At 48.8% G+C, this 27639-nt stretch overlaps 1 protein-coding gene across 1 annotated transcript in view; it reads left to right on the top strand.

Moving 5' to 3' along the window:
- Positions 1–27639, top strand: part of CLPTM1 (CLPTM1 regulator of GABA type A receptor forward trafficking) — a 326345-nt gene that overhangs the window by 61951 nt on the left and 236755 nt on the right. The window lies entirely within an intron of this gene.

The following is a 27639-nucleotide window of genomic DNA, read 5'->3' on the forward strand; positions in this document are numbered from 1 at the left end:
CTCCTCCAGTGAAAGTCCGGTCCTTCAGGTCCTGGGGGCTGCGGGTGCAGGGTCTCTCCCAGGTGTCGGGACTTAGGATTCAAAGAGTCGTGGTCAGGGGAAGCCTCGGGATTCCCTCTGCAGGCGGCGCTGTGGGGGCTCAGGGGGGACAGGTTTTTGTACTCACAGTCTTAGAGTAGTCCTGGGGTCCCTCCTGAGGTGTTGGATCGCCACCAGCCGAGTCGGGGTCGCCGGGTGCAGTGTTGCAAGTCTCACGCCTCTTGCGGGGAGCTTGCAGGGTTCTTTAAAGCTGCTGGAAACAAAGTTGCAGCTTTTCTTGGAGCAGGTCCGCTGTCCTCGGGAGTTTCTTGTCTTTTCGAAGCAGGGGCAGTCCTCAGAGGATGTCGAGGTCGCTGGTCCCTTTGGAAGGCGTCGCTGGAGCAGGATCTTTGGAAGGCAGGAGACAGGCCGGTGAGTTTCTGGAGCCAAGGCAGTTGTCGTCTTCTGGTCTTCCTCTGCAGGGGTTTTCAGCTAGGCAGTCCTTCTTCTTGTAGTTGCAGGAATCTAATTTTCTAGGGTTCAGGGTAGCCCTTAAATACTAAATTTAAGGGCGTGTTTAGGTCTGGGGGGTTAGTAGCCAATGGCTACTAGCCCTGAGGGTGGGTACACCCTCTTTGTGTCTCCTCCCAAGGGGAGGGGGTCACAATCCTAACCCTATTGGGGGAATCTTCCATCTGCAAGATGGAGGATTTCTAAAAGTTAGAGTCACTTCAGCTCAGGACACCTTAGGGGCTGTCCTGACTGGCCAGTGACTCCTCCTTGTTTTTCTCATTATTTTCTCCGGCCTTGCCGCCAAAAGTGGGGCCTGGCCGGAGGGGGCGGGCAACTCCACTAGCTGGAGTGTCCTGCTGGGTTGGCACAAAGGAGGTGAGCCTTTGAGGCTCACCGCCAGGTGTGACAATTCCTGCCTGGGGGAGGTGTTAGCATCTCCACCCAGTGCAGGCTTTGTTACTGGCCTCAGAGTGACAAAGGCACTCTCCCCATGGGGCCAGCAACATGTCTCGGTTTGTGGCAGGCTGCTAAAACTAGTCAGCCTACACAGATAGTCGGTTAAGTTTCAGGGGGCACCTCTAAGGGGCCCTCTGTGGTGTATTTCACAATAAAATGTACACTGGCATCAGTGTGCATTTATTGTGCTGAGAAGTTTGATACCAAACTTCCCAGTTTTCAGTGTAGCCATTATGGTGCTGTGGAGTTCGTGTTTGACAGACTCCCAGACCATATACTCTTATGGCTACCCTGCACTTACAATGTCTAAGGTTTTGTTTAGACACTGTAGGGGTACCATGCTCATGCACTGGTACCCTCACCTATGGTATAGTGCACCCTGCCTTTGGGCTGTAAGGCCTGCTAGAGGGGTGTCTTACCTATACTGCATAGGCAGTGAGAGGCTGGCATGGCACCCTGAGGGGAGTGCCATGTCGACTTACTCGTTTTGACCTCACTAGCACACACAAGCTGGTAAGCAGTGTGTCGGTGCTGAGTGAGAGGTCTCCAGGGTGGCATAAGACATGCTGCAGCCCTTAGAGACCTTCCTTGGCATCAGGGCCCTTGGTACTAGAAGTACCAGTTACAAGGGACTTATCTGGATGCCAGGGTCTGCCAATTGTGGATACAAAAGTACAGGTTAGGGAAAGAACACTGGTGCTGGGGCCTGGTTAGCAGGCCTCAGCACACTTTCAATTGTAAACATAGCATCAGCAAAGGCAAAAAGTCAGGGGGCAACCATGCCAAGGAGGCATTTCCTTACACAACCCCCCCCCCCCAAACGAAAGAGGATGAGACTAACCTTTCCCAAGAGAGTCTTCATTTTCTAAGTGGAAGAACCTGGAAAGGCCATCTGCATTGGCATGGGCAGTCCCAGGTCTGTGTTCCACTATAAAGTCCATTCCCTGTAGGGAGATGGACCACCTCAACAGTTTAGGATTTTCACCTTTCATTTGCATCAGCCATTTGAGAGGTCTGTGGTCAGTTTGAACTAGGAAGTGAGTCCCAAAGAGGTATGGTCTCAGCTTCTTCAGGGACCAAACCACAGCAAAGGCCTCCCTCTCAATGGCACTCCAACGCTGCTCCCTGGGGAGTAACCTCCTGCTAATGAAAGCAACAGGCTGGTCAAGGCCATCATCATTTGTTTGGGACAAAACTGCCCCTATCCCATGTTCAGAGGCATCAGTCTGCACAATGAACTGCTTAGAATAATCTGGAGCTTTGAGAACTGGTGCTGAGCACATTGCTTGTTTCAGGGTGTCAAAGGCCTGTTGGCATTCCACAGTCCAGTTCACTTTCTTGGGCATTTTCTTGGAGGTGAGTTCAGTGAGGGCTGTCACAATGGATCCATATCCCTTCACAAACCTCCTGTAATACCCAGTCAAGCCAAGGAATGCCCTGACTTGAGTCTGGGTTTTTGGAGCTACCCAGTCCAGAATAGTCTGGATCTTGGGTTGGAGTGGCTGAACTTGGCCTCCACCTACAAGGTGTCCCAAGTAAACCACAGTTCCCTGCCCTATCTGGCATTTGGATGCCTTGATAGAGAGGCCTGCAGATTGCAGAGCCTTCAAAACCTTCCTCAGGTGGACCAGGTGATCCTGCCAGGTGGAGCTAAAGACAGCAATATCATCAAGATAAGCTGTGCTAAAGGACTCCAAGCCAGCAAGGACTTGATTCACCAACCTTTGGAAGGTGGCAGGGGCATTCTTTAAACCAAAGGGCATAACAGTAAACTGATAATGCCCATCAGGTGTGGAGAATGCTGTCTTTTCTTTGGCTCCAGGTGCCATTTTTATTTGCCAGTACCCTGCTGTCAAGTCAAAGGTACTTAGAAATTTGGCAGCACCTAATTTATCAATGAGCTCATCAGCTCTTGGAATTGGATGGGCATCTGTTTTGGTGACAGAATTGAGCCCTCTGTAGTCCACACAAAACCTCATCTCTTTCTTTCCATCTTTGGTGTGAGGTTTGGGGACTAAGACCACTGGGCTAGCCCAGGGGCTGTCAGAGCGCTCAATTACTCCCAATTCCAGCATCTTGTGGACTTCCACCTTGATGCTTTCTTTAACATGGTCAGATTGTCTAAAGATTTTGTTCTTGACAGGCATGCTGTCTCCTGTGTCCACATCATGGGTACACAGGTGTGTCTGACCAGGGGTTAAGGAGAAGAGTTCAGGAAACTGTTGTAGGACTCTCCTACAATCAGCTTGCTGTTGGCCAGAGAGGGTGTCTGAGTAGATCACTCCATCTACTGTGCCATCTTTTGGGTCTGATGACAGAAGATCAGGGAGAGGTTCACTCTCTGCCTCCTGATCCTCATCTGTTACCATCAACAGATTCACATCAGCCCTGTCATGGAAGAGCTTAAGGCGGTTCACATGGATCACCCTCTTGGGGCTCCTGCTTGTGCCCAGGTCCACCAGGTAGGTGACCTGACTCTTCCTTTCTAGTACTGGGTAAGGGCCACTCCATTTGTCCTGGAGTGCCCTGGGAGCCACAGGCTCCAGAACCCAGACTTTCTGCCCTGGTTGGAACTCAACCAGTGCAGCCTTTTGGTCATACCAAAACTTCTGGAGCTGTTGGCTGGCCTCAAGGTTTTTGGTTGCCTTTTCCATGTACTCTGCCATTCTAGAGCGAAGGCCAAGTACATAGTCCACTATGTCCTGTTTAGGCTCATGGAGAGGTCTCTCCCAGCCTTCTTTAACAAGGGCAAGTGGTCCCCTTACAGGATGACCAAACAGAAGTTCAAAGGGTGAGAATCCTACTCCCTTCTGTGGCACCTCTCTGTAAGCGAAAAGCAGGCATGGCAAGAGGACATCCCATCTCCTTTTGAGTTTTTCTGGGAGCCCCATGATCATGCCTTTTAATGTCTTGTTGAATCTCTCAACCAAGCCATTAGTTTGTGGATGGTATGGTGTAGTGAATTTATAAGTCACTCCACACTCATTCCACATGTGCTTTAGGTATGCTGACATGAAGTTGGTACCTCTGTCAGACACCACCTCCTTAGGGAAACCCACTCTGGTAAAGATACCAATGAGGGCCTTGGCTACTGCAGGGGCAGTAGTCGACCTAAGGGGAATAGCTTCAGGATACCTGGTAGCATGATCCACTACTACCAGGATATACATATTTCCTGAGGCTGTGGGGGGGTTCTAGTGGACCAACTATGTCCACACCCACTCTTTCAAAGGGAACCCCCACCACTGGAAGTGGAATGAGGGGGGCCTTTGGATGTCCACCTGTCTTACCACTGGCTTGACAGGTGGGGCAGGAGAGGCAAAACTCCTTAACCATGTTGGACATATTGGGCCAGTAGAAGTGGTTGACTAACCTCTCCCACGTCTTGGTTTGTCCCAAATGTCCAGCAAGGGGAATGTCATGGGCCAATGTTAGGATGAACTTCCTGAACAGCTGAGGCACTACCACTCTCCTAGTGGCACCAGGTTTGGGGTCTCTGGCCTCAGTGTACAGGAGTCCATCTTCCCAATAGACCCTATGCGTTCCATTTTTCTTGCCTTTGGACTCTTCAGCAGCTTGCTGCCTAAGGCCTTCAAGAGAGGGACAGGTTTCTTGTCCCTTACACAGCTCCTCCCTTGAGGGCCCCCCTGGGCCTAAGAGCTCAACCTGATAAGGTTCAAGCTCCAAAGGCTCAGTTCCCTCAGAGGGCAGAACTTCTTCCTGAGAAGAGAGGTTCCCTTTCTTTTGCTGTGTTGTAGTTGGTTTCCCAACTGACTTTCCTGTTCTCTTGGTAGGCTGGGCCATTTTTCCAGACTCCAGCTCTACTTGTTCACCCTGTGCCTTGCATTGTGCTCTTGTTTTCACACACACCAGTTCAGGGATACCCAGCATTGCTGCATGGGTTTTTAGTTCTACCTCAGCCCATGCTGAGGACTCCAGGTCATTTCCAAGCAGACAGTCCACTGGGATATTTGAGGAGACCACCACCTGTTTCAGGCCATTGACCCCTCCCCATTCTAAAGTAACCATTGCCATGGGATGTACTTTTCTCTGATTGTCAGCGTTGGTGACTGTGTAAGTTTTTCCAGTCAGGTATTGGCCAGGGGAAACCAGTTTCTCTGTCACCATGGTGACACTGGCACCTGTATCCCTCAGGCCCTCTATTCTAGTCCCATTAATTAAGAGTTGCTGTCTGTATTTTTGCATGTTAGGCGGCCAGACAGCTAGTGTGGCTAAATCCACCCCACCCTCAGAAACTAGAATAGCTTCAGTGTGGACCCTGATTTGCTCTGGGCACACTGTTGATCCCACTTGGAGACTAGCCATACCAGTGTTACCTGGATGGGAGTTTGGAGTGAAACCTTTCTTGGGACAGGCCTTGTCTCCAGTTTGGTGTCCATGCTGTTTACAGCTATGACACCAGGCCTTTTTGGGATCAAAGTTTTTACCCTTGTACCCATTGTTTTGTGAAGAGGCTCTGGGCCCACCCTCCTGTGCAGGTTTTTGGGGGCCTGTAGAAGACTCTTTACTATTTTTAGTTTTGGTTGTCTCATCACCCTTCCCCTGGGGAGTCTTTGTGACCCCTTTCTTTTGGTCACCCCCTGTTGAAGTCTTGGACACCCTTGTCTTGACCCAATGGTCCGCCTTCTTTCCCAATTCTTGGGGAGAAATTGGTCCTAGGTCTACCAGATGCTGATGCAGTTTATCATTGAAACAATTACTTAACAGGTGTTCTTTCACAAATAAATTGTACAGCCCATCATAATTACTTACACCACTGCCTTGAATCCAACCATCTAGTGTTTTCACTGAGTAGTCAACAAAGTCAACCCAGGTCTGGCTCGAGGATTGTTGAGCCCCCCTGAACCTAATCCTGTACTCCTCAGTGGAGAATCCAAAGCCCTCAATCAGGGTACCCTTCATGAGGTCATAAGATTCTGCATCTTTTCCAGAGAGTGTGAGGAGTCTATCCCTACACTTTCCAGTGAACATTTCCCAAAGGAGAGCACCCCAGTGAGATCTGTTCACTTTTCTGGTTACACAAGCCCTCTCAAAAGCTGTGAACCACTTGGTGATGTCATCACCATCTTCAAATTTTGTCACAATCCCTTTGGGGATTTTCAACATGTCAGGAGAATCTCTGACCCTATTTATGTTGCTGCCACCATTGATGGGTCCTAGGCCCATCTCTTGTCTTTCCCTTTCTATGGCTAGGAGCTGTCTCTCTAAAGCCAATCTTTTGGCCATCCTGGCTAACAGGAGGTCATCTTCACTGAGAGCATCCTCAGTGATTTCAGAAATGTGGGACCCTCCTGTGAGGGACTCACTATTTCTGACTAACACAGTTGGAGACAGGACTTGAGGGGTCCTGTTCTCCCTATTTAGGACTGGAGGAGGGACATTGGCCTCCAAGTCACTAATTTCTTCCTCTGTGAGGTCATCATCAGAGGGGTTGGCTTTTTCAAACTCTGCCAACAGCTCCTGGAGCTGAATTTTGGTAGGTCTGGAGCCAATGGTTATTTTTTTGATATTACAGAGAGACCTTAGCTCCCTCATCTTAAGATGGAGGTAAGGTGTGGTGTCGAGTTCCACCACATTCATCTCTGTATCAGACATTATTTTGCTAAAAAGTTGGAAGACTTTTTAAAGAATCTAAAACTGTTTCTAGAATCTAATTTCAAACTTTTAACAAACTTTTAAACTCTAAAAGACAATGCTAAACAGGGACTTAACACACAAGGCCCTAGCAGGACTTTTAAGAATTTAGAAAAATTTCAAATTGCAAAAATGAATTTCTAATGACAATTTTGGAATTTGTCGTGTGATCAGGTATTGGCCGAGTAGTCCAGCAAATGCAAAGTCTTGTACCCCACCGCTGATCCACCAATGTAGGAAGTTGGCTCTGTATGTGCTATTTCAAAGTAAGGAATAGCATGCACAGAGTCCAAGGGTTCCCCTTAGAGGTAAGATAGTGGCAAAAAGAGATAATACTAATGCTCTATTTTGTGGTAGTGTGGTCGAGCAGTAGGCTTATCCAAGGAGTAGTGTTAAGCATTTGTTGTACATACACATAGACAATAAATGAGGTACACACACTCAGAGACAAATCCAGCCAATAGGTTTTTGTATAGAAAAATATCTTTTCTTAGTTTATTTTAAGAACCACAGGTTCAAATTCTACATGTAATATCTCATTCGAAAGGTATTGCAGGTAAGTACTTTAGGAACTTCAAATCATAAAAATTGCATGTATACTTTACAAGTTATTGACAAATAGCTGTTTTAAAAGTGGACACAGTGCAATTTTCACAGTTCCTGGGGGAGGTAAGTTTTTGTTAGTTTTACCAGGTAAGTAAGACACTTACAGGGTTCAGTTCTTGGTCCAAGGTAGCCCACCGTTGGGGGTTCAGAGCAACCCCAAAGTCACCACACCAGCAGCTCAGGGCCGGTCAGGTGCAGAGTTCAAAGTGGTGCCCAAAACACATAGGCTAGAATGGAGAGAAGGGGGTGCCCCGGTTCCGGTCTGCTTGCAGGTAAGTACCCGCGTCTTCGGAGGGCAGACCAGAGGGGTTTTGTAGGGCACCGGGGGGGACACAAGCCCACACAGAAATTTCACCCTCAGCGGCGCGGGGGCGGCCGGGTGCAGTGTAGAAACAAGCGTCGGGTTCGCAATGTTAGTCTATGAGAGATCTCGGGATCTCTTCAGCGCTGCAGGCAGGCAAGGGGGGGGTTCCTCGGGGAAACCTCCACTTGATCAAGGGAGAGGGACTCCTGGGGGTCACTCCTCCAGTGAAAGTCCGGTCCTTCAGGTCCTGGGGGCTGCGGGTGCAGGGTCTCTCCCAGGTGTCGGGACTTAGGATTCAAAGAGTCGCGGTCAGGGGAAGCCTCGGGATTCCCTCTGCAGGCGGCGCTGTGGGGGCTCAGGGGGGACAGGTTTTTGTACTCACAGTCTTAGAGTAGTCCTGGGGTCCCTCCTGAGGTGTTGGATCGCCACCAGCCGAGTCGGGGTCGCCGGGTGCAGTGTTGCAAGTCTCACGCCTCTTGCGGGGAGCTTGCAGGGTTCTTTAAAGCTGCTGGAAACAAAGTTGCAGCTTTTCTTGGAGCAGGTCCGCTGTCCTCGGGAGTTTCTTGTCTTTTCGAAGCAGGGGCAGTCCTCAGAGGATGTCGAGGTCGCTGGTCCCTTTGGAAGGCGTCGCTGGAGCAGGATCTTTGGAAGGCAGGAGACAGGCCGGTGAGTTTCTGGAGCCAAGGCAGTTGTCGTCTTCTGGTCTTCCTCTGCAGGGGTTTTCAGCTAGGCAGTCCTTCTTCTTGTAGTTGCAGGAATCTAATTTTCTAGGGTTCAGGGTAGCCCTTAAATACTAAATTTAAGGGCGTGTTTAGGTCTGGGGGGTTAGTAGCCAATGGCTACTAGCCCTGAGGGTGGGTACACCCTCTTTGTGTCTCCTCCCAAGGGGAGGGGGTCACAATCCTAACCCTATTGGGGGAATCTTCCATCTGCAAGATGGAGGATTTCTAAAAGTTAGAGTCACTTCAGCTCAGGACACCTTAGGGGCTGTCCTGACTGGCCAGTGACTCCTCCTTGTTTTTCTCATTATTTTCTCCGGCCTTGCCGCCAAAAGTGGGGCCTGGCCGGAGGGGGCGGGCAACTCCACTAGCTGGAGTGTCCTGCTGGGTTGGCACAAAGGAGGTGAGCCTTTGAGGCTCACCGCCAGGTGTGACAATTCCTGCCTGGGGGAGGTGTTAGCATCTCCACCCAGTGCAGGCTTTGTTACTGGCCTCAGAGTGACAAAGGCACTCTCCCCATGGGGCCAGCAACATGTCTCGGTTTGTGGCAGGCTGCTAAAACTAGTCAGCCTACACAGATAGTCGGTTAAGTTTCAGGGGGCACCTCTAAGGGGCCCTCTGTGGTGTATTTCACAATAAAATGTACACTGGCATCAGTGTGCATTTATTGTGCTGAGAAGTTTGATACCAAACTTCCCAGTTTTCAGTGTAGCCATTATGGTGCTGTGGAGTTCGTGTTTGACAGACTCCCAGACCATATACTCTTATGGCTACCCTGCACTTACAATGTCTAAGGTTTTGTTTAGACACTGTAGGGGTACCATGCTCATGCACTGGTACCCTCACCTATGGTATAGTGCACCCTGCCTTTGGGCTGTAAGGCCTGCTAGAGGGGTGTCTTACCTATACTGCATAGGCAGTGAGAGGCTGGCATGGCACCCTGAGGGGAGTGCCATGTCGACTTACTCGTTTTGACCTCACTAGCACACACAAGCTGGTAAGCAGTGTGTCGGTGCTGAGTGAGAGGTCTCCAGGGTGGCATAAGACATGCTGCAGCCCTTAGAGACCTTCCTTGGCATCAGGGCCCTTGGTACTAGAAGTACCAGTTACAAGGGACTTATCTGGATGCCAGGGTCTGCCAATTGTGGATACAAAAGTACAGGTTAGGGAAAGAACACTGGTGCTGGGGCCTGGTTAGCAGGCCTCAGCACACTTTCAATTGTAAACATAGCATCAGCAAAGGCAAAAAGTCAGGGGGCAACCATGCCAAGGAGGCATTTCCTTACACAACCCCCCCCCCCAAACGAAAGAGGATGAGACTAACCTTTCCCAAGAGAGTCTTCATTTTCTAAGTGGAAGAACCTGGAAAGGCCATATGCATTGGCATGGGCAGTCCCAGGTCTGTGTTCCACTATAAAGTCCATTCCCTGTAGGGAGATGGACCACCTCAACAGTTTAGGATTTTCACCTTTCATTTGCATCAGCCATTTGAGAGGTCTGTGGTCAGTTTGAACTAGGAAGTGAGTCCCAAAGAGGTATGGTCTCAGCTTCTTCAGGGACCAAACCACAGCAAAGGCCTCCCTCTCAATGGCACTCCAACGCTGCTCCCTGGGGAGTAACCTCCTGCTAATGAAAGCAACAGGCTGGTCAAGGCCATCATCATTTGTTTGGGACAAAACTGCCCCTATCCCATGTTCAGAGGCATCAGTCTGCACAATGAACTGCTTAGAATAATCTGGAGCTTTGAGAACTGGTGCTGAGCACATTGCTTGTTTCAGGGTGTCAAAGGCCTGTTGGCATTCCACAGTCCAGTTCACTTTCTTGGGCATTTTCTTGGAGGTGAGTTCAGTGAGGGCTGTCACAATGGATCCATATCCCTTCACAAACCTCCTGTAATACCCAGTCAAGCCAAGGAATGCCCTGACTTGAGTCTGGGTTTTTGGAGCTACCCAGTCCAGAATAGTCTGGATCTTGGGTTGGAGTGGCTGAACTTGGCCTCCACCTACAAGGTGTCCCAAGTAAACCACAGTTCCCTGCCCTATCTGGCATTTGGATGCCTTGATAGAGAGGCCTGCAGATTGCAGAGCCTTCAAAACCTTCCTCAGGTGGACCAGGTGATCCTGCCAGGTGGAGCTAAAGACAGCAATATCATCAAGATAAGCTGTGCTAAAGGACTCCAAGCCAGCAAGGACTTGATTCACCAACCTTTGGAAGGTGGCAGGGGCATTCTTTAAACCAAAGGGCATAACAGTAAACTGATAATGCCCATCAGGTGTGGAGAATGCTGTCTTTTCTTTGGCTCCAGGTGCCATTTTTATTTGCCAGTACCCTGCTGTCAAGTCAAAGGTACTTAGAAATTTGGCAGCACCTAATTTATCAATGAGCTCATCAGCTCTTGGAATTGGATGGGCATCTGTTTTGGTGACAGAATTGAGCCCTCTGTAGTCCACACAAAACCTCATCTCTTTCTTTCCATCTTTGGTGTGAGGTTTGGGGACTAAGACCACTGGGCTAGCCCAGGGGCTGTCAGAGCGCTCAATTACTCCCAATTCCAGCATCTTGTGGACTTCCACCTTGATGCTTTCTTTAACATGGTCAGATTGTCTAAAGATTTTGTTCTTGACAGGCATGCTGTCTCCTGTGTCCACATCATGGGTACACAGGTGTGTCTGACCAGGGGTTAAGGAGAAGAGTTCAGGAAACTGTTGTAGGACTCTCCTACAATCAGCTTGCTGTTGGCCAGAGAGGGTGTCTGAGTAGATCACTCCATCTACTGTGCCATCTTTTGGGTCTGATGACAGAAGATCAGGGAGAGGTTCACTCTCTGCCTCCTGATCCTCATCTGTTACCATCAACAGATTCACATCAGCCCTGTCATGGAAGAGCTTAAGGCGGTTCACATGGATCACCCTCTTGGGGCTCCTGCTTGTGCCCAGGTCCACCAGGTAGGTGACCTGACTCTTCCTTTCTAGTACTGGGTAAGGGCCACTCCATTTGTCCTGGAGTGCCCTGGGAGCCACAGGCTCCAGAACCCAGACTTTCTGCCCTGGTTGGAACTCAACCAGTGCAGCCTTTTGGTCATACCAAAACTTCTGGAGCTGTTGGCTGGCCTCAAGGTTTTTGGTTGCCTTTTCCATGTACTCTGCCATTCTAGAGCGAAGGCCAAGTACATAGTCCACTATGTCCTGTTTAGGCTCATGGAGAGGTCTCTCCCAGCCTTCTTTAACAAGGGCAAGTGGTCCCCTTACAGGATGACCAAACAGAAGTTCAAAGGGTGAGAATCCTACTCCCTTCTGTGGCACCTCTCTGTAAGCGAAAAGCAGGCATGGCAAGAGGACATCCCATCTCCTTTTGAGTTTTTCTGGGAGCCCCATGATCATGCCTTTTAATGTCTTGTTGAATCTCTCAACCAAGCCATTAGTTTGTGGATGGTATGGTGTAGTGAATTTATAAGTCACTCCACACTCATTCCACATGTGCTTTAGGTATGCTGACATGAAGTTGGTACCTCTGTCAGACACCACCTCCTTAGGGAAACCCACTCTGGTAAAGATACCAATGAGGGCCTTGGCTACTGCAGGGGCAGTAGTCGACCTAAGGGGAATAGCTTCAGGATACCTGGTAGCATGATCCACTACTACCAGGATATACATATTTCCTGAGGCTGTGGGGGGTTCTAGTGGACCAACTATGTCCACACCCACTCTTTCAAAGGGAACCCCCACCACTGGAAGTGGAATGAGGGGGGCCTTTGGATGTCCACCTGTCTTACCACTGGCTTGACAGGTGGGGCAGGAGAGGCAAAACTCCTTAACCATGTTGGACATATTGGGCCAGTAGAAGTGGTTGACTAACCTCTCCCACGTCTTGGTTTGTCCCAAATGGCCAGCAAGGGGAATGTCATGGGCCAATGTTAGGATGAACTTCCTGAACAGCTGAGGCACTACCACTCTCCTAGTGGCACCAGGTTTGGGGTCTCTGGCCTCAGTGTACAGGAGTCCATCTTCCCAATAGACCCTATGCGTTCCATTTTTCTTGCCTTTGGACTCTTCAGCAGCTTGCTGCCTAAGGCCTTCAAGAGAGGGACAGGTTTCTTGTCCCTTACACAGCTCCTCCCTTGAGGGCCCCCCTGGGCCTAAGAGCTCAACCTGATAAGGTTCAAGCTCCAAAGGCTCAGTTCCCTCAGAGGGCAGAACTTCTTCCTGAGAAGAGAGGTTCCCTTTCTTTTGCTGTGTTGTAGTTGGTTTCCCAACTGACTTTCCTGTTCTCTTGGTAGGCTGGGCCATTTTTCCAGACTCCAGCTCTACTTGTTCACCCTGTGCCTTGCATTGTGCTCTTGTTTTCACACACACCAGTTCAGGGATACCCAGCATTGCTGCATGGGTTTTTAGTTCTACCTCAGCCCATGCTGAGGACTCCAGGTCATTTCCAAGCAGACAGTCCACTGGGATATTTGAGGAGACCACCACCTGTTTCAGGCCATTGACCCCTCCCCATTCTAAAGTAACCATTGCCATGGGATGTACTTTTCTCTGATTGTCAGCGTTGGTGACTGTGTAAGTTTTTCCAGTCAGGTATTGGCCAGGGGAAACCAGTTTCTCTGTCACCATGGTGACACTGGCACCTGTATCCCTCAGGCCCTCTATTCTAGTCCCATTAATTAAGAGTTGCTGTCTGTATTTTTGCATGTTAGGCGGCCAGACAGCTAGTGTGGCTAAATCCACCCCACCCTCAGAAACTAGAATAGCTTCAGTGTGGACCCTGATTTGCTCTGGGCACACTGTTGATCCCACTTGGAGACTAGCCATACCAGTGTTACCTGGATGGGAGTTTGGAGTGGAACCTTTCTTGGGACAGGCCTTGTCTCCAGTTTGGTGTCCATGCTGTTTACAGCTATGACACCAGGCCTTTTTGGGATCAAAGTTTTTACCCTTGTACCCATTGTTTTGTGAAGAGGCTCTGGGCCCACCCTCCTGTGCAGGTTTTTGGGGGCCTGTAGAAGACTCTTTACTATTTTTAGTTTTGGTTGTCTCATCACCCTTCCCCTGGGGAGTCTTTGTGACCCCTTTCTTTTGGTCACCCCCTGTTGAAGTCTTGGACACCCTTGTCTTGACCCAATGGTCCGCCTTCTTTCCCAATTCTTGGGGAGAAATTGGTCCTAGGTCTACCAGATGCTGATGCAGTTTATCATTGAAACAATTACTTAACAGGTGTTCTTTCACAAATAAATTGTACAGCCCATCATAATTACTTACACCACTGCCTTGAATCCAACCATCTAGTGTTTTCACTGAGTAGTCAACAAAGTCAACCCAGGTCTGGCTCGAGGATTGTTGAGCCCCCCTGAACCTAATCCTGTACTCCTCAGTGGAGAATCCAAAGCCCTCAATCAGGGTACCCTTCATGAGGTCATAAGATTCTGCATCTTTTCCAGAGAGTGTGAGGAGTCTATCCCTACACTTTCCAGTGAACATTTCCCAAAGGAGAGCACCCCAGTGAGATCTGTTCACTTTTCTGGTTACACAAGCCCTCTCAAAAGCTGTGAACCACTTGGTGATGTCATCACCATCTTCAAATTTTGTCACAATCCCTTTGGGGATTTTCAACATGTCAGGAGAATCTCTGACCCTATTTATGTTGCTGCCACCATTGATGGGTCCTAGGCCCATCTCTTGTCTTTCCCTTTCTATGGCTAGGAGCTGTCTCTCTAAAGCCAATCTTTTGGCCATCCTGGCTAACAGGAGGTCATCTTCACTGAGAGCATCCTCAGTGATTTCAGAAATGTGGGACCCTCCTGTGAGGGACTCACTATTTCTGACTAACACAGTTGGAGACAGGACTTGAGGGGTCCTGTTCTCCCTATTTAGGACTGGAGGAGGGACATTGGCCTCCAAGTCACTAATTTCTTCCTCTGTGAGGTCATCATCAGAGGGGTTGGCTTTTTCAAACTCTGCCAACAGCTCCTGGAGCTGAATTTTGGTAGGTCTGGAGCCAATGGTTATTTTTTTGATATTACAGAGAGACCTTAGCTCCCTCATCTTAAGATGGAGGTAAGGTGTGGTGTCGAGTTCCACCACATTCATCTCTGTATCAGACATTATTTTGCTAAAAAGTTGGAAGACTTTTTAAAGAATCTAAAACTGTTTCTAGAATCTAATTTCAAACTTTTAACAAACTTTTAAACTCTAAAAGACAATGCTAAACAGGGACTTAACACACAAGGCCCTAGCAGGACTTTTAAGAATTTAGAAAAATTTCAAATTGCAAAAATGAATTTCTAATGACAATTTTGGAATTTGTCGTGTGATCAGGTATTGGCCGAGTAGTCCAGCAAATGCAAAGTCTTGTACCCCACCGCTGATCCACCAATGTAGGAAGTTGGCTCTGTATGTGCTATTTCAAAGTAAGGAATAGCATGCACAGAGTCCAAGGGTTCCCCTTAGAGGTAAGATAGTGGCAAAAAGAGATAATACTAATGCTCTATTTTGTGGTAGTGTGGTCGAGCAGTAGGCTTATCCAAGGAGTAGTGTTAAGCATTTGTTGTACATACACATAGACAATAAATGAGGTACACACACTCAGAGACAAATCCAGCCAATAGGTTTTTGTATAGAAAAATATCTTTTCTTAGTTTATTTTAAGAACCACAGGTTCAAATTCTACATGTAATATCTCATTCGAAAGGTATTGCAGGTAAGTACTTTAGGAACTTCAAATCATAAAAATTGCATGTATACTTTACAAGTTATTGACAAATAGCTGTTTTAAAAGTGGACACAGTGCAATTTTCACAGTTCCTGGGGGAGGTAAGTTTTTGTTAGTTTTACCAGGTAAGTAAGACACTTACAGGGTTCAGTTCTTGGTCCAAGGTAGCCCACCGTTGGGGGTTCAGAGCAACCCCAAAGTCACCACACCAGCAGCTCAGGGCCGGTCAGGTGCAGAGTTCAAAGTGGTGCCCAAAACACATAGGCTAGAATGGAGAGAAGGGGGTGCCCCGGTTCCGGTCTGCTTGCAGGTAAGTACCCGCGTCTTCGGAGGGCAGACCAGAGGGGTTTTGTAGGGCACCGGGGGGGACACAAGCCCACACAGAAATTTCACCCTCAGCGGCGCGGGGGCGGCCGGGTGCAGTGTAGAAACAAGCGTCGGGTTCGCAATGTTAGTCTATGAGAGATCTCGGGATCTCTTCAGCGCTGCAGGCAGGCAAGGGGGGGGTTCCTCGGGGAAACCTCCACTTGATCAAGGGAGAGGGACTCCTGGGGGTCACTCCTCCAGTGAAAGTCCGGTCCTTCAGGTCCTGGGGGCTGCGGGTGCAGGGTCTCTCCCAGGTGTCGGGACTTAGGATTCAAAGAGTCGCGGTCAGGGGAAGCCTCGGGATTCCCTCTGCAGGCGGCGCTGTGGGGGCTCAGGGGGGACAGGTTTTTGTACTCACAGTCTTAGAGTAGTCCTGGGGTCCCTCCTGAGGTGTTGGATCGCCACCAGCCGAGTCGGGGTCGCCGGGTGCAGTGTTGCAAGTCTCACGCCTCTTGCGGGGAGCTTGCAGGGTTCTTTAAAGCTGCTGGAAACAAAGTTGCAGCTTTTCTTGGAGCAGGTCCGCTGTCCTCGGGAGTTTCTTGTCTTTTCGAAGCAGGGGCAGTCCTCAGAGGATGTCGAGGTCGCTGGTCCCTTTGGAAGGCGTCGCTGGAGCAGGATCTTTGGAAGGCAGGAGACAGGCCGGTGAGTTTCTGGAGCCAAGGCAGTTGTCGTCTTCTGGTCTTCCTCTGCAGGGGTTTTCAGCTAGGCAGTCCTTCTTCTTGTAGTTGCAGGAATCTAATTTTCTAGGGTTCAGGGTAGCCCTTAAATACTAAATTTAAGGGCGTGTTTAGGTCTGGGGGGTTAGTAGCCAATGGCTACTAGCCCTGAGGGTGGGTACACCCTCTTTGTGCCTCCTCCCAAGGGGAGGGGGTCACAATCCTAACCCTATTGGGGGAATCTTCCATCTGCAAGATGGAGGATTTCTAAAAGTTAGAGTCACTTCAGCTCAGGACACCTTAGGGGCTGTCCTGACTGGCCAGTGACTCCTCCTTGTTTTTCTCATTATTTTCTCCGGCCTTGCCGCCAAAAGTGGGGCCTGGCCGGAGGGGGCGGGCAACTCCACTAGCTGGAGTGTCCTGCTGGGTTGGCACAAAGGAGGTGAGCCTTTGAGGCTCACCGCCAGGTGTGACAATTCCTGCCTGGGGGAGGTGTTAGCATCTCCACCCAGTGCAGGCTTTGTTACTGGCCTCAGAGTGACAAAGGCACTCTCCCCATGGGGCCAGCAACATGTCTCGGTTTGTGGCAGGCTGCTAAAACTAGTCAGCCTACACAGATAGTCGGTTAAGTTTCAGGGGGCACCTCTAAGGGGCCCTCTGTGGTGTATTTCACAATAAAATGTACACTGGCATCAGTGTGCATTTATTGTGCTGAGAAGTTTGATACCAAACTTCCCAGTTTTCAGTGTAGCCATTATGGTGCTGTGGAGTTCGTGTTTGACAGACTCCCAGACCATATACTCTTATGGCTACCCTGCACTTACAATGTCTAAGGTTTTGTTTAGACACTGTAGGGGTACCATGCTCATGCACTGGTAACCTCACCTATGGTATAGTGCACCCTGCCTTTGGGCTGTAAGGCCTGCTAGAGGGGTGTCTTACCTATACTGCATAGGCAGTGAGAGGCTGGCATGGCACCCTGAGGGGAGTGCCATGTCGACTTGCTCGTTTTGACCTCACTAGCACACACAAGCTGGTAAGCAGTGTGTCGGTGCTGAGTGAGAGGTCTCCAGGGTGGCATAAGACATGCTGCAGCCCTTAGAGACCTTCCTTGGCATCAGGGCCCTTGGTACTAGAAGTACCAGTTACAAGGGACTTATCTGGATGCCAGGGTCTGCCAATTGTGGATACAAAAGTACAGGTTAGGGAAAGAACACTGGTGCTGGGGCCTGGTTAGCAGGCCTCAGCACACTTTCAATTGTAAACATAGCATCAGCAAAGGCAAAAAGTCAGGGGGCAACCATGCCAAGGAGGCATTTCCTTACAGCCTACCAAAAAAAAAAAAAAAATATTAAGGATAATGTTCTCTCTACCCTGAGCGCTAGGGTGTGTAAAATTTGCATAATTTTTTTGCAAATTTATTTGAAATGCTAATCTTGCAGTTCTTACCAAAACTACTGCAAGAAAACACAAGTGCTGCAACCGAGCCGCTTCATCCCTGTCCATGTGTGTTATTCCTGTGCTACTGCGATAAGATTTCTACCCGAACTGACTTGAAATTACGAGATGTGTGTTGCAATCGTGTAATTATGACAATTGTATCTAACTAGCATAGCATAGAATACAACTTTGCCCCCGAGTAACAAAGCTTTCTTAGCGTGGCCTGATAATTAGTGCTTAGATGGAAGCCTCTGTGTAGTCCAAAACTATTGCTAACTTGTGAAATGTGATTGTGTTGTGGGTGCGGTCTGTTCCTAATGCTTTAAGTTCCAGTTAGTCTGCTTCCTGGTAAATGAGTTTACCAGTGTCAAATTTCCTTTGAGATTGAAATTGTTGATAAGGAAAATGGTTGCTTTTCCCAAATTAATTTTGAGATAATTTTACATTAACAGACCACCTGATAAGAATGAAATACGTTGGGTGAATCTATCTGTTAAAGTATATTATTCCTGATAAAAACAATTGTAATGTTGTCATACTGCATATTTTTCTTCACTTCAGGTCTAAGTATATTATTTTGTACAGTTTTTCAATATGTATAACCAACTCTGCTGCTAGTATAGCCGCTTTGGAGATCCTAACCACCTTACCATACAACCCAGATCTGAAATGTTAAGAGCATGGCCAGATCGCAACTGCTTCTGCCCCTGTGTCCCTATTTTACAAAGAAATTATTAATAGGAAACTATAAGGACCTAAAAATAGCTATAAAATACTGCCAGATCTTTCCCTCCTTTTGCATATATTGCCTGATTTCAGGAATAGTCCATGTTAGGAATTTAATGTTGATGGATGTTACTTAATTTTTCTTTGGGATTGGTTAGGCAGTTGGGAGCAAACTCTTGTCCGCTTAAGTGGATATTTTATTATCTAACTATCTTAAAAAAAAAAAAAAAAAATCTGCCTGTGTGCTATATTCTCTCTCTGTGCTATCTGCTAACCTAACCTCCTTCTGCAGTAGTATTGTGGCCCTAGCATACAAGTATCACACACCATTACTTCAGGTTAGTGCCTAGAAACGTCTGACAGCTTTGGTCCCCAAGAGAAAGGTATTTGTGAACCTTTACCATTCATATTGTTATCAGAATCTGTGGATAGTGCATCTAGTAGCTATACATATGCCTTAGAGAGGAATGTTTTTCCAAAAACTTCCATTGAAATTCTACTGATTGCAGACTGAGCTCTTGGTACCAAAGCAGGATTGATCTTAACGGGGTCTCCTCCGACCCTAGAGGAGGGGTGGAAGGGTGGACACATGTACACCTACCTCTCAGGTCTCGGGAGACTCAAGGGAGGCAAAGGCAGTGGAAAGGTAGATCACAAACCACCATCTCCCCTGACTTCATTAGGTCTCCAAAGACTTAACAGTTCGCGAACAGCGGGTGACGTTGTACAGTCTCCACCCTCTGCTTTTTCTCTTAATATTCGATGTCTACACCTGTCCTGTGTGCACACATCTTATAAATGACTAATTCAAGAATTGATACAAAAGCAAGTGGCTTCTATTCTGCTACTAGGCCTTGAAATTGAGCGTTAATGCTGGCAACGCTTACTTAAATGACATCTTATCCATCTGATAGAGACTTCTAACTGCAGATTCCTTACCTTTGAATTCCCTGGCGTCAGCTTCAAATACGTAATCTTTTTGCTGAGCAGTACTCTGCACCTGCCGTCGGGTGGCGGCGTTCGGATCTGTGTGCGTGGCTTCCTCAGCAACGTTGGAGCCGTCTGTGATGGCACAGTCGCCTACAAAGGCACCACCCCGGCGCACGAACGTCAGTTGTAGTCCTTCTGTGCCGGTTAAGCGCAGGTCCAGGATTGAGCTACCTATTGTTATTTCAGTAACATAGCTGCTAGCCTAGGGTTTACCCTGCATGTTCGCCAGCTTACGTCCAGCCCTATCCCACTCACCGTAACGCCTCGCCTTGGCGTATTTCCCCAAAAAGCAAACTTCCCGCAGGGATGCTTCTTCATACAGAGATACCGCACTCATCAGAGCCGGCAACGTGTCGGCAGCCCAATCTGCCACTAATTTCGCCTCCAGTTCAGCAATTCGCAACTCCAACTCAGCCAGCTCCTGCCGCAGCGCACGGAGCACCCAATACTGCTTTGAAAGGCACACTTGACGGATGACCACCTTGAAAGCCTCCCAGAGCATCCCAGCAGAGCTCACCGACCTGCTATTCTCGTCAAAGAATTGTATGATAGCCTCGCAAACCTCCCCGCAAAACGCCATACCCATGAGGCAGCTGCCAGGAAAAAGCGGCACCTGTCCCACCCCACCAAGTATCACCAGCCCCAGTTTGACCAGGGAATGGTCCGAAAGAGTCCGGGCAAGGTGCTCCACCGTGTCCAGAGCTCCACATCCCTCGTGCCCCACCAGCGATCTATACGGGTCCAACTATTGTGTAGGTAGTTAACACACGTGCCCTCTGTAGGAGGCTGGACTGGCTTGTAGTGAGTACCAAGGGGTACTTGCACCTTGCACCAGGCCCAGTTATCCCTTATTAGTGTATAGGGTGTCTAGCAGCTTAGGCTGATAGATAATGGTAGCTTAGCAAAGCAGCTCAGGCTGAACTAGGAGACGTGTGAAGCTACTACAGTACCACTTAGTGTCATATGCACAATATCATAAGAAAACACAATACACAGTTATACTAAAAATAAAGGTACTTTATTTTTATGACAATATGCCAAAGTATCTTAGAGTGTACCCTCAGTGAGAGGATAGGAAATATACACAAGATATATATACACAATAACAAAAATATGCAGTATAGTCTTAGAAAACAGTGCAAACAATGTATAGTTACAATAGGATGCAATGGGGAAACATAGGGATAGGGGCAACACAAACCATATACTCCAAAAGTGGAATGTGAACCACGAATGGACCCCAAACCTATGTGACCTTGTAGAGGGTCGCTGGGACTATTAGAAAATAGTGAGAGTTAGAAAAATAACCCTCCCCAAGACCCTGAAAAGTGAGTGCAAAGTGCACCAAAGTTCCCCTAAGGACAAAATAGTCGTGTTAGAGGGAGAATGCAAGGAAAACACAAATCAGCAATGCAACAACGATGGATTCCTGTCTGAAGGTACCTGTGGAACAAGGGGACCAAGTCCAAAAGTCACAAGCAGCTCGGAGATGGGCAGATGCCCAAGAAATGCCAGCGGTTGGTGCAAAGAAGCTCTTACTAGGCTGAAGAACTGTGAATACTGCAGGAACGACAAGGGCTAGAGACTTCCCCTTTGGAGGATGGATCCCCTACGCCTTGGAGAGTCGTGCAGAAGTGTTTTCCCGCCGGATGGACGCCAACAAGCCTTGCTACACGCAAATCGTGCGTTTGGCGTTTTTGGACGCTGCTGGGGCCCAGGAGGGACCAGGAGGTCGCAAATTGGACCTGCAGAGAGAGGGGACGTCGAGCAAGACAAGGAGCCCTCACTGAAGCAGGTAGCACCCGGAGAAGTGCCAGAAACAGGCACTACGAGGATGCGTGAAACGGTGCTCGCCGAAGTTGCACAAAGGGGTCCCACGTCGCCGGAAACCAACTTAGAAAGTCGTGCAATGCAGGTTAGAGTGCCGTGGACCCAGGCTTGGCTGTGCACGAAGGATTTCCGCCGGAAGTGCACAGGGGCCGGAGAAGCTTGCAAAGTCGCGGTTCCCAGCAATGCAGCCCAGCGAGGTGAGGCAAGGACTTACCTCCACCAAACTTGGGCTGAAGAGTCACTGGACTGTGGGGGTCACTTGGACGGTGTCGCTGGATTCGAGGGACCTCGCTCGTCGTGCTGAGAGGAGACCCAAGGGACCGGAGATGCAGCTTTTTGGTGCCTGCGGTTGCAGGGGGAAGATTCCGTCGACCCACGGGAGATTTCTTCGGAGCTTCTGGTGCAGAGAGGAGGCAGACTACCCCCACAGCATGCACAAGCAGGAAAACAGTCGAGAAGGCGGCAGGATCAGCGTTACAGAGTTGCAGTAGTCGTCTTTGCTACTATGTTGCAGGTTTGCAGGCTTCCAGCGCTGTCAGCGGTCGATTCCTTATCAGAAGGTGAAGAGGGAGATGCAGAGGAACTCGGCTGAGCTCATGCATTCGTTATCTAAAGTTTCCCCAGAGACAGAGACCCTAAATAGCCAGAAAAGAGGGTTTGGCTACCTAGGAGAGAGGAAAGGCTACTAACACCTGAAGGAGCCTATCACAAGGAGTCTCTGACGTCACCTGGTGGCACTGGCCACTCAGAGCAGTCCAGTGTGCCAGCAGCACCTCTGTTTCCAAGATGGCAGAGGTCTGGAGCACACTGGAGGAGCTCTGGACACCTCCCAGGGGAGGTGCAGGTCAGGGGAGTGGTCACTCCCCTTTCCTTTGTCCAGTTTCGCGCCAGAGCAGGGGCTAAGGGGTCCCTGAACCGGTGTAGACTGGCTTATGCAGAATTGGGCACCTCTGTGCCCAACAAAGCATTTCCAGAGGCTGGGGGAGGCTACTCCTCCCCTGCCTTCACACCATTTTCCAAAGGGAGAGGGTGTCACACCCTCTCTCAGAGGAAGTTCTTTGTTCTGCCATCCTGGGCCAGGCCTGGCTGGACCCCAGGAGGGCAGCTGCCTGTCTGAGGGGTTGGCAGCAGCAGCAGCTGCAGAGAAACCCCAGGAAGGGCAGTCTGGCAGTACCAGGGTCTGTGCTACAGACCACTGGGATCATGGAATTGTCCCAACAATGCCAGGATGGCATAGAGGGGGCAATTCCATGATCATAGACATGTTACATGGCCATATTCGGAGTTACCATGGTGAAGCTACATATAGGTAGTGACCTATATGTAGTGCACGCGTGTAATGGTGTCCCCGCACTCACAAAGTTCAGTGAATTGGCTCTGAACAATGTGGGGGCACCTTGGCTAGTGCCAGGGTGCCCTCACACTAAGTAACTTTGCACCTAACCTTTACCAGGTAAAGGTTAGACATATAGGTGACTTATAAGTTACTTAAGTGCAGTGTAAAATGGCTGTGAAATAACGTGGACGTTATTTCACTCAGGCTGCAGTGGCAGGCCTGTGTAAGAATTGTCAGAGCTCCCTATGGGTGGCAAAAGAAATGCTGCAGCCCATAGGGATCTCCTGGAACCCCAATACCCTGGGTACCTCAGTACCATATACTAGGGGATTATAAGGGTGTTCCAGTAAGCCAATGTAAATTGGTAAAAATGGTCACTAGCCTGTCAGTGACAATTTGGAAAGACATGAGAGAGCATAACCACTGAGGTTCTGATTAGCAGAGCCTCAGTGAGACAGTTAGTCACTACACAGGTAACACATACAGGCACACTTATGAGCACTGGGGCCCTGGGTTACCAGGGTCCCAGTGACACATACAACTAAAACAACATATATACAGTGAAAAATGGGGGTAACATGCCAGGCAAGATGGTACTTTCCTACACCCTCCCTTTGTTCTTCATGTTTCACCCTCCATAGGTCAATCAAGTCGCCATCACTCATAACAGTCATCAAAGCAGTGGCGGCAGCGCAGTGTTGCGCCCTGGATGCGCTCTCCCGGTCCCTCTCCGGGTCCAGGACCACATTAAAGTCGCCGCCCCCCCCCCCCCCACCCCCCCAAATCACATCGCCACTCCCCAAAAAATCAATCAGACGCCACACCTTGCAGCAGAATTCAGGGTCATCAACATTAGGACCGCACACCGAAACAAGTCGACAGGGCCTATTCACGAGCGTTCCACTCAGCAGAACATAGCGCCCATTTGGATCCACTATTACTCGGTGAGTGTGCCATTGCAACCCCTGCGCAGCAGAATCGCCACCCCTCTCGCATATCGCGAGTACACCTCTCCATGGCACCCACCAATCCACCCAGCTTTTAATCGATTTAACGTAAATGCCACCAAGTGAGTCTCCTGCAGCATGCATATGTCTGTGTGCTGCCGCTGAACATAAGCAGGCATGAGCAGCACCTTGCGCTGGTCATTCAGGCCACGCACATTCCAGGTAAGACAGCTAACCGACGTCATTATCCCCAGCCCCTCCAAAGCAGCCAGAGCTCCCCGCCCCAAAGCAACTCTCCCCCCACCCGCCAATTGCATCCAGAGGAAAAAACAATTTACAACAAGACCCAACCCCCACCCACGCAGACAACCCAAACGGTTCAGAGCAAAATCCCCCCCCCCCCCCCCCAAATCCACAGCAAAACAATCGAAACCCCACAACATAGTGACAGGACTCATCCAAGGGTCGCAGGGCTAGTCACCTAACCCGCCAACCGAACAGGCAGGCTGGGGCACGAAAAGCAGTGATAATGTCGGAGCTGCACATGAAGAAGAAACAAGGGCACCAGCATTCCCCTATAGTCGTCTAGACCAACTGGTCTGCCAGCCCCAAAGGCGTTTAATCAGTATAATTTAGGGACGCTTGCTTGGTGCCAGGGACATTCGCTCCCTCAGTTGCAGACTTCCGGGGAATCGTCTTAACAAACTTAGCCGCCTGCTTCGGGTCCGTAAAGAAATGCAGGGTGCCCCCATGCTGCTCTCGGAGCTTTGCAGGATAGATTAGGGAGAATCAGTCAAGCTTAAAGAACGTTTAACTGGCAGGAACGCCCTGCGTACGGGTTGCACACACTGAGTGTAATCTGGAAAGAAGTTCAACTTGGAGTTGTTGTATATCACTGGGCGTCTTTCTCTAGCCAGCCTCAGCACAGTGTCTCTATCACGATAGTTCAACAAACGGATAATAATAGGTCTCGGCGGAGTCCCAGGGGGCGGCTGAGGTCCAAGCGATCTGTGAGCTCTCTCCACTACAAGTATTTGAGAAAGATCTCCAGGAAATAGTTCGGCAAGCAGTTTATCTACAAAATCCTCCATCCTTCCCATAGCTGGGGTCTCCGAAAGGCCAATCAGTCTAATATTGTTGCGACAAGACCGCGCTTCTAAATCTTAATTTTTGTTGCGGATTACTTCCAGCACCCGTTCCATCTGCAACAATTGTTCTCGCTCTCCATGCCGTTGATCTTCCAATTCTGAGGTGCGGGACATAATGATCATCCACTCTGGCCCTGCTGCGGTCCATCTGCTCAGTCAAGTGGTCTTGTTTAGCATCTATGCCAGCCAAACTGCTCTTAAGATCTACAAACATAGCCTTAACTGATGTGTCCGAGGGCCCTTCCTCCATCGACGCCTTCTCAGGTTGTGAGGCAGGAATGCCACCTTTCCTCCTGCCTCTGTCAAAAGAAATCTTTGCCTGCTTCTGTTCTGCCTTTCCCATGGTAGCTGCCTCCGAAAGCCCACAAGGGGTAACACACCGCCGAGGCCGGTAGGAAGGGAAATCGACGCAAAAAATCTGCCCTTGTAATAGTGACACAGACTGAGACCCCCAGCAGCAGTGCGGTACCCTCCAGCAGCGGGTCTCTCATCCACAGTTCCAGCCTCCGTACGCCTTCAATGCAGGCTGTCCACCACCCAACTGACAGGCACAATAGAAGTTTCAATGCAGGCCACCTTAGGCGCAGTGTCGTCAGGGCCAGCTCCAGTAAGGCTCCAAAGTTCCAATTGCAGGCCACAAAATGTAAATAAGGCCCCCCGGCCTGATCGGCCGGTGATTGGGCCACTCTGGTCCCCCGCAGGCTCCCCCCCCCTTTGAAGCCAAGATGCGCCCGGCCCGATCACAGGGCCACGTCCAGAACCCCCCACAGCAGGAGGCCTTCACTCCTGTGTTCGATCCGGGGAAACCCCCTCAGCCAAAGTCCTCGCAACCGCCCCGGGCCCCGCAGGTCGTCTGGAAGCCCGGCCCCGTCAGGAGCCTCCAAATCAGCCGACACCAAGGCGGAGAAGCGCCGCTCTGCCCGAGGCCGTTGGCAAGCAAGCAAAGATTTGGAGAGGTTTTTGTCTCTATGTGGTGTAGTGCACAGGACAGTGTCCAGTTGTTATCCCCAGGCCAATGGCCAGGTGGAAAGATTCAATAGAGTGGTCAAGGAGTCTATTCCGTTGGCGACCAAGGGTAGCTTACTTTGGAGGAAGGCATTACAGGCTACATTGTTGTCATGCAGAACCTCTCCTAATTCAGTTACTGGCATATGCCCATTTGAAATGTTGAGGGGTAGAAAACCTGGAATTAAGCTTAGTGGGAAATATGCTTCTAATGTTGAAGATGATTTTGGTAAGATTAGAGAGAATGTGGAGGGTGCACTAAAAGATGATTCATTCTTCTAAGGTAAGAAGTTTGGCATGTTGTAATGTAAGAATTGGTCACTTTGTGAGGAAAAAGATTCCTATGTTGGTGGTAAGAGCTTTGCCAGGTGGTCAAATCCAGTGAGTCATTGAAGTTTTTAATAAAGCTGTTTGTGGGAAGGTGGAAAGATTTGAAAACTTAAAAGTTCTGTAGTCAAAGGGAAGTTGGTGTGTGAAAGGATACTGGTACCAGATAGATGTAAGAGTGTTGTGTTTTTTTACCTTGCCAGTGATGCTGGGTGAAGGAATTGGTAATTCTATTCCAGAAAGTGTGACAGATGGATGTCGTGATTCTGAGAGGGATTTGAATGGTGAAACGGATTCTGTTAATAATGTAACATTAAGTGATGTTCCTTCTTGTGCTTATATACAGCGTAGAAGTGTACGAAACAAAAAGGTTTCTAAAAAATTTCAAGTATGTCATGTAATGAGTTAAAATTCTATAAATTCTTTAGAAGAAAGTTGTTATAATTAATTCATTACTATGTTGTAAAATTGTATTGCTATGTTATGGATGTTTACTTTATTTGATTTACATATTATTTTTGTTCCTTTCTATTGATTGCTTTTTATAAAAGAAGATGTGTTGAATGTATATTGTGGTGGAATAGTTGTAAGGAATTCTTCTGGGTTAGAATGGTGTAGGTGGAATCTTGGGTTGGAATGTTGTATGTGGAATTTTGGAGACATGACAGTTGCCGAGGGATTAAGGAGTTTGGTGGTTGTGAAGCTGCATTCTGGCATTAGTTACTGGAAGAATCTACCCAGTTAGTGTTTCTTGGTCATCATTACTTCATGTTTCAGCAGTGTGAGTTTGTATTTAAGTGCTTAGCCAAGACCCTTTCAGCACAAAAGGGCACTCCCAATAATGACACTACAAAGATAGTGTTGTCGTGGTATCCTCCCAACAATTTTCGAGTCTTTCCACAGAGCTCTGGCCACATTCCAGTTTTCACAATGTCTGAGACTTGATAAACTGGCCCAGCCCGTTATGCCTTGCACAACTGTTTGTTTCCACTAAGTACTTGCAGTACATAGCTCAGGTCCTGCAGAGGGTTGGAACCTTATTTTTTTGTGTTTTGAGTTTCGCTGTCTGGGATGGTTAAGGGCGCAGCATTTGGAATTAAACATAGTATTCTTGAATCAGTGTGGTAAGTGTAAACCAGGTCTTTAATTTAGTAAAACAGCCCCCTTTCATCCCAGGTGTTTAGTGTTCCACTGTCTAGTGAGGAAGTACTGTGCAGGAGCTGCAAAATAGTTAAATTCAAAGAGCGTACAGGTTGATGTGAGCACCCCTTGGTTACCTTGCGTCCCTTTTATATTTTTCAGCTGACTAGGATTTACTTAGTTTGTATTCCATGTTTCATATTGATCACACTATACCTTAGTTTTGTTGATGAAGAGACCTTTTGCCTTGAACTGTGTACAAAGTGGCCTTTGTGTCAGTCTCTTCAGCCATTGGCATGTTTGTGTAACATTGCTTGTGAAGTGTTTGTCACATTTTCGATCAGCCCAAGGCATTTTGCAGTGCCAGTGGATAGGTAAAACAAAGGAGGTTGCTCTGGCATTGCATCTGTTGATCTGCTAGCTGGGGGACTCCAGTCAACAATCAGTAGCAGTGAATGGAAAGTCTCCATACTCCAGTCCCTCATAAAAAAACACAAACATACCTCTGCTCTGGCCCCTCCCCTTATGAGTTTCAGACCTCAAGGTCCTGTCACTCTAAGTAACAACTGTGACCCTGACATCTGTTACCAGAAGCTGCTGTTCCCCACTGTTTGACCCAACAATATGCCCTCAGAGACCCTTACTCCCCTCCCTGTGCTTTACGGTCTTGTTGTTAGGCAGAACACTCAACATTATGAATGCAGTAATGATATTTCTGATAAAGACCTCTACCTGCTGATTCCTCACCTTTT

The sequence above is a fragment of the Pleurodeles waltl genome, chromosome 9, assembly GCF_031143425.1.
Source record: "Pleurodeles waltl isolate 20211129_DDA chromosome 9, aPleWal1.hap1.20221129, whole genome shotgun sequence".
NCBI lineage: Eukaryota > Metazoa > Chordata > Amphibia > Caudata > Salamandridae > Pleurodeles > Pleurodeles waltl.